Raw genomic sequence first — 8,125 nt, 5'->3', positions numbered from 1 at the left:
ATTCCCTAGTCATGTGAGAAGCATATGCGGCTAACAACCTTTGAAAACTGTTGGAACAGAAACTTCACAGAAGACGAAATCCGCAGACCCTCTGTAAGCCATCTCAGAGTCTCTGCTGTAATTGACTTGCATGTTCTATTTGATAGAGGACTATTTTCCAGAACCTCTGTGAGAGACATCAGAGGTTTTGTCACACTTCACTTGTTCGATCAAACGGCTTCTGTCGCTTAGTCCTCTGTTGTCTTCTATGGAGTTATCCTTCTGTCAAGACTTGCAGTATACTTTTTCTATACTTTTACAAAATAGGAATAATTGAGCTAACACCCAGTTTAGGACCCGTGCTAAACATGTTTCCATTTTTTTATTCTTTTGAGCTAAACTGAATCATTACTAAAATCAACTTTCAAGGGGGAGTCTCTAGAAGTTTTTAATAAATGTTTTTTTTTTTGGAAAATGAATTTTTTTTAAACGAGTACATTTTCTGAACAGGTATTTTCTGAGATTTTACTTGTGTAATTTCTCATTGTACATAACTCCAATACCTGTTTCAGCTATTCTTGAAACTGTTATTATCACGTCTCTTAAAATGATAATCATTTTCGGTGATAATACGCTCGTTTGTGTTCAATTTTGTTTTCTGATTTTTTTACATTGATTCATATACATTCATTTTTTTAATATCAGAATCTGTAAATTTGTTCTTACAGATCTTCATTCATTTCTTTCATATTCCGAATAATTTGATCTTTGTCGCATCATTCCTTTATTGATTGAGCTTAAAAGCCAAATATTTTGATCAAATTTTATATGATCATTGTGCTTTATTAGCAGTAACATTTTGATCAATCATTGTGATCAACTGAGCATATTGTAAAATTTTAGGAGGGACTGATTGTTTATCAAAAATACCTCTATGGAATGTCAAAACCGACAGACCTACCCAAGAGGACAACCATATCTGAGTGAGCTTAAATATAAAAGGGTTTGTGTGCTAAGATTAAAATGAAAAAGAGAGGGGTAGTTGTTGTGAGATTAAAAGAATTGACGAGAGTTGTGTCAGGATTAAAAGAATATAAGAATCCTGTTCCGAACTTCTAAAATCCGGGCATACCACACAATCTATTAGTTCTCAATTCTTGCAAGACTAATATTGAAAAAGGCAAAGCCCAGGCCAATTCTTGTCACAACCCCACCAGCTACTCATTTATCTCTCAACAGATAAGTGTTTCAATAACATTTGGGGCACGCAACTCATCATCTATCAATTTCTCATTCGGAGAAAGTTGATATTGAATCAGAAGGATATATGTCCCCCCTTCAAGTCTTTTTGATCACTAATTGAGTCTGATAAATTTGTGTAGTCCACACGGTTTATCTTTTTGAGTCTAAACAGAAGCATACGTTGCTTTATCTTTCTACACTACACATATTGCATTTTATATGTTAATTTGCCAAAACATTCATAAATATGCTATTTTTTAAGTTATCGATGATTGAATGGAAGACCTGGTGAGATGAGCATAAAAAAGTCTCATATATACAGTACATCCGTTGTACTGTGTATATCTGTTATACTCACAGGCCAATCTTTCTATAAGATTGAAAACAATTTCATACGTTGAAATTGATTGTTATCTTCCCATTCCCTTAATCTGAAAAGATTAAATAAGTGGATTTGCAAAGATCTACTTACAATTTCATGAATTGACGGCTTACGCGGAGGATTTTATTCATTCTTGTGTATGATGGAATGATTCTCATTTCATCATAAGGGGGAGTATATAATAATGAATGAAATATCCAATTCCGAACATTATAAAGGGGAATCTGATGTAAAGATCAAGGGGGAGTAACTTCAAATTTGGCAAAAGACTCAAAAGAAGTGCGACTGAAGATGATTACAGAAAATTATTCCGATGCTAAAATGATTGAGAGATGTTGAATGTGAAGATCCATTTTTACAACAGTTTACTGAAGATCAACTCTGAAGTTTGTTATTGTTTATGATGATTTTTGTTGATATTGTTCTACATTGTCAAAAGAGAAGATCATCGCGATTCTACATTCGAGGGGGAGAATGTTAGAAGATCTTTCTCAACAATTGATTGTCTGAAAATTTCAAGTTGAAGATTTCTGTTTTGATGAAAACATAGAGTGCTTAAAGCTTCAAAGTTCAAACGAGACTCAAAGTGCGCATAAATTCTTTCAAGTCTGAATACAAAGGGGGAGAATGTTAGGAATGAAATTCAGTGTAAAATTGTATTCGTCTTGAAAGATAAAATTGTCTATAATTGTAGAAAAGTCGTCGTGTTTGACTTTTCTTTAGAGAAGTTTGACTTTGACCATGTGTATTGTTTGACCCTATAAATAGGGTGAGGTCTTTGTAATCTTGTAAGGATTCTTCATTGTAAATTCATTACGTATAATTGAGAGTTTTAAGAACTTTGACTGATTGACTTTCTCTCTCTCCTTCTCATATTGTTCTTACAAGAAAGATCATTCTGCCATTGATGAATTGAGGGTTTCATGAAAGATTGATCAATATTGGACATACAGATCCCGATGGGTTCTTGATTAATTACGATGTGTTCTTGATTGGTCTCGATAGGCTACCAATCAGACTCGAAAAAAGCAAAAAGTGGCAGGCCAGGGTGTTACACATCCAAACACATAATAAATCAACCACCCAAACACACTAAGTTAATGAACGCATTCTCGACCTTTCTTGATAGGTTCTTTATCGGTCTCGATGGATTCTCAATCGGTCTCGATACATTCTCACTCGGTCTCGATGAGTTTTCGATCGATCTCGATGGGTATGGGGTTATGGTGATGAAGAAGATGGTGCCTTACGATGTTGAAGAAAGTGACGAAGAAGGTAATGTCGAATTACGGGCTTACGACGTCGAGTTTTATACACACTTGAACTAACATAAATATTCATAATGAATATTATATATATAACATTTCATGTAAAGACGGTTAAAATGAAGAAAAAAAATATATCAAGGTGAATGTCATATCAAAGAGAACAAAATTCTCGTTTTCTATGTAATTTATTTGATTAAATCGATTACAATTTTTACGATAATCTAGTTCGAGAATTGAGGGGGTAAAAGTTTTTAAATTAAACAAGAAAATAAAAAGTCAAATAACATAGCCGTGATTGAAGTGGACTTACTTTTTTTTTTACCCCTAATCACCTTAATTAATAGTTTTAGTTAAAAATTCCATTTAATATAAGTTGTTGGATCAAATAGAATAGAGGGCCAGGATTTGTCTTTTGGTTTACAATGAAAATTTGGTATTCATTTGAACTTTCCTCCTTTTCTCTTTCTCTCTCTCTCTCTCTATATATATATATATATGTAGAGAGAGAGAGGACGATTCAAATGCAACTCATCACATTTGTACAACCAATGCAACCCAATCAATTGAGATATTTATGGAAATGATGAGAGTTCATTTTATTATGAGTTTAATATTTATGGAAGATGACTAAGGTTCATTAATTATGATCCATAGTTTATATAAAAGATAAAATGTAAAATAAATTTCTTATGAAACAATCAAAACTTTTATATTAATTATGATCAATAGTTTATGTTAGGAAACAATCAAAACTTTTATGAAATCACATAGTCATCAAATTAAATGGACGGTTGATATTGAGTTGTATTGGTTGTACAAATGTAAAGGGTTGCATAATAACTCACACACACACACACACACACACACACATATATATATAATAAAGAAGTGTTAAATGTGTGAGAAGTAGAGAAACAATCCTAACCTTTCATCTGGTCAAGATTTGAAGCTTTGACTGTGAAACATAGATGGTAATTTCGTAACTTTTAGAGATAAGCAGCAAAACAATGCATGAACCCGTGTTATTCACATATGCATATATTGGTTCAGATATGCACTTATGGGTTCACCTATTTGTAAAAGTTACAAAACCACCTCTCTAATTTTTGTTTGACCAGTCAAAGCCGCAAATCTTGACTAGTCAAATTCGGAATTCTTGACCAATCATCATGATAGTATGAAGGGTTAGGATCACTTCTCTACTTCTCACACATTTAGCACTTATCAAATGAACCCCTCTCTCTCTCTCTCTCTATATATATATATATATATATATATAGGGGAAGGTTCAAACGAGATGCTAAATATTTTGCAAGAAGGCGAGAAGTCTCAATATCATATATGATTACACGCATGATACACAAGTTCAATCATATTTGATTAAACACATGTTGCATTGGCAACACAGAGACGCTTAATCATATATGATTAAACACACCCAAAGGAGTGTAATCATATTTGATTTTGAGACTTCTTGCCTTCTCGCAAAATGTTTAACTTCTTGCATGATCCTTTATCTCATCTCTCTCTCTCCCTCTCTCTCTCTCTCTCTCTCTCTCTATATATATATATATATATATAGCCACAGGTTCATTTGAGAAGTGCTAAATGTATGAGAAGTAGAGTAGTGATCCTATCCCTTCCATTAAAAAACTCACGGTCAAGATTTGAGGGGTTGATTGTGCAACACCGGATAATTCGACTGCATGGTAACATATGAACTATTTAACTGATTTGAGGGGCTGAGGGGTTGAACCCGTGTGATTCACATTTGGACATTGTTTTGTTATCAACATCTTGCTCAAGATCGCTTTCTTTATTCACATTTATATTGAAAGAATACGAGATTTGATCAAGAAAGAATTAAGAAATTTGATAATTTTGATAACCTAGAATTGCGATATATGATCAAGAAAGAATCGAGAGAAATCAATGATAAAATCATTAACGTGATCAACGTATATCACCGACTAGACTACCTTTGTTGTCATCAATGATGAAGATGAAGTGATCAATACGTTAATGTGATCGAGATCATAATTCTCGTTGTCGCTTTCTTCTACTTACCATATTACCCTTCCTTTAAAAGAATTTGATGATTTGATCCAAAAGCTAGAATCACTTCTCTACTTCTCATACATTTAGTATTTCCCATTTGTATCGCTTCCTATATATATATATATATATATATATATATATATATATATATTAGGTTCGGACCCGTGTATTACACGGGNTATATATATATATATATATATATATATATTAGGTTCGGACCCGTGTATTACACGGGTTAATGACAAAAATTAAGCGAAACTGATATGTATTTTATAAAGAATTAATAATCGGAGGTAATTTATAAACTTAGACAAAGGTACAAGTCCGATTAAATTTTTGATATAAAGATGCTCTTACTCGATAATTAAATGTTACATATACAAAGGACGACATGTGCTTCGATGATCAGAAAAACTTCTAAATGAAGACGAACAATGTAGATCCAATATGCAGTGTTGCATAGTACATGCAGAGCCTTTGTGTACCTCTGTATGAGACAAGCAAAGGGAATCAGAGGCTCTGGGTAGTACATGCAGAGATAGAACTCTTACTCAAGACAAATACATAGCCTCTATGAAGCTCTGTATCAAGGACGGAGGCAGGTTCAGAATGACCATGTAGCACCTGCAGAACCTCTGTTAAGATCTGTATGAAGAATGAAATCAGGCTTCAAGGACACAAGTGTAAAGAAAGTTTCCAGAGATTAAGACGGAAACTATTCAGAGTTACAAGTCTGAAGGTCATCTTTGGAGTAAGAGACAGAGCCTCGACGCATTACGTGAAGAGACATAGCACTTTCTAAAAACTTAAATGCAGAACCTCTGTGCAGTTCTACATGAAACACAGAGTCTGGTTCAAGAGTTAATTGCTAAAATTAGCCAATGCTACAAGTTTGTATAAATTTTCCGTGGACAGAGGCTCTGCATTGTAGATGCAGAGCTGATGTGTAGCTCTGCATGAAGCACGAAATCAGGCATAGAGGTGCTGCGTGGTTTCTGCAGTACCTCTCTAAAGCTCTGTATGAATTACGAAAGTTTGGTCAGAGACTTTGCGTAGTACATGCAGTCCCTCTCTAAAGCTCTGTATGAAACACAGAGTCCGAGTGAGAGAATTTGCGTAGCACATGCATATCCTTTATGGTCGGATAATTATAATGCATAACATAAATGAAAAATGAGCCTCTTAAGAATTAATAATAATATGAGTTAACAAGATGAAGTTCTAAAACAATATTTATAAAACAACATAAATTGAACAAATATAAGGTAAATATGTAAAACATTAATAAAATAAGAACCATGTATCATATATTACTAAACACTTCTTTGTATACAACATTCATTGTTTTACTCTCAATAATACCATCATCATCCATAATTAGTACTTTCAAACCTTGCTTGCTTTTGACTCTGGATAAAGCAACATATAACTGACCATGCGTGAAGACCAGTTGTCTTAGAAATAAACCAACTTTTGATAATGATTGTCCTTGGCTCTTATTAAATGAGAAAAACTCTGAACATAAACTCTGAACATTAACTTTGGAACACAAGAATTCGAAATTCTATTGTTAGACCGGGAAATAACTCTGGACTTAACTCTGAATAAGAGGAATTCAGAGTTGTCTTCTAAGTCTAGAAAGTATCTACGAGCATAACTCTGAGTCACAATAATTTTGACTTCTTATAACTCAGAAACGTAATTCTGAAGAGGAGTTTAGAATTATATTCTAAGTCTGAGAATAAACTATATAACTAAATTTGTAACAAAACAATTCAGAGTTATGTTGTAAGTCTGAGAAATAATCAATATTTGATGCCTTCATGTTGATGATTTGTATCACTAATGTCATTTAAGTGTAATTGGATTAAATTGTTGACCAATGTTGTAAGACCCGAGTTTTAAAAAAAACATTCTCGTTAACTTACCCAAATTATACCGTATATAAATAACGATCGTTAATTGTTAAGGGATTAAAGCCGTCAAATTACTAAACTTATTATAATTATAATATTATATATATATATATATATATATATATATGAGAAAAAAAATATAAGCAATCCATCGCCTGCTTCTTCTTCTGTTTCTTCGTTCTTCACCGCCTCATCTCTCTCAATCATTTTTCTTCTTCTTTCTAAAATATTTCTCAAATTATTGAAGCAATCGAAGTAACGATTATATATCTGGAATCCATTCTTCGAACCCTTCATAAAGGTATAAATTTCATTCACTTTTATTAGGGTGTTTACGTTAGCATTTTTTTTAGACTGGTTTGTAAACTATGTTATGTCTAAATTTACGGATGGATATTGTTATAAGTATGATATATTTCATGCTTAGAATGCTAGGATTGGTTAAATTGATGTAGAAATTAAAAGCGTAAATTATGGTTTCATTATGGTTAGATTTGGTGTATATGTTTAACGGCAGACCCATTGTTCGATAAAATACCGAAAAGAATAAAATTGCATGATTAAGCTTAGGGTAGCGATCATTGGAGTTGTTTTGCTGTTTACTATGTTGAAGTATGTTAATATCATGTAAATGTAGCGAATCATGGAATTTGGATTATAAAAGTTAGTCGGGAATTGCGGAATCGGATTTTACTGACTATGCAGGTCCATACTTTGACAATGTATAACTTACAAACCGTAAATCGGAATAAGCTTATATTTTGTATTTAGATAGCCCTTAATGTATACTACAACTTTCATGTAGGATTGAAAATCCAGTTATGATTCTAGGTGGCTCGAAACAGTGTGTTTTCGGGGCTGTTTACATTGTATTTAGGATTGATCTGCTGTTTTGTAAAATTCGTATAAAATAGATGGAAAATCCAAATGAGGTGATTTGAAAACCAGTAGTTTCATCTGCATATCATACTACATCTTTCATTTAGATAGTATCTTCTGTATTGGTCTCTAAGTGGGGTAAAAATGCTCCCGAAAATGAGGATCAAAAGTTGTTAAAGTCGAATCGGATTTTATATAAAGCTAAGTTTTGCGTCGATTTCGTAATATATATTCGGCTGTCGTATTTGAAGTTTAAGTTGTTTATAAACATGTAGGACCTAAGTAATTTATTAGTATAATTAGGATATGATCTTACGTTGTTTAAGTAATAACCGATTTGCGCATTCGTTAGGCACGCGAGCAAGTCGAACTTTACCGTGAATCCCGTTTGATCGTGTTTA

Source organism: Cynara cardunculus (genome assembly GCF_001531365.2).
Source record: "Cynara cardunculus var. scolymus isolate 2C chromosome LG 17, CcrdV1, whole genome shotgun sequence".
Classification (NCBI taxonomy): domain Eukaryota; kingdom Viridiplantae; phylum Streptophyta; class Magnoliopsida; order Asterales; family Asteraceae; genus Cynara; species Cynara cardunculus.
This window is presented reverse-complemented; position numbering follows the sequence as displayed.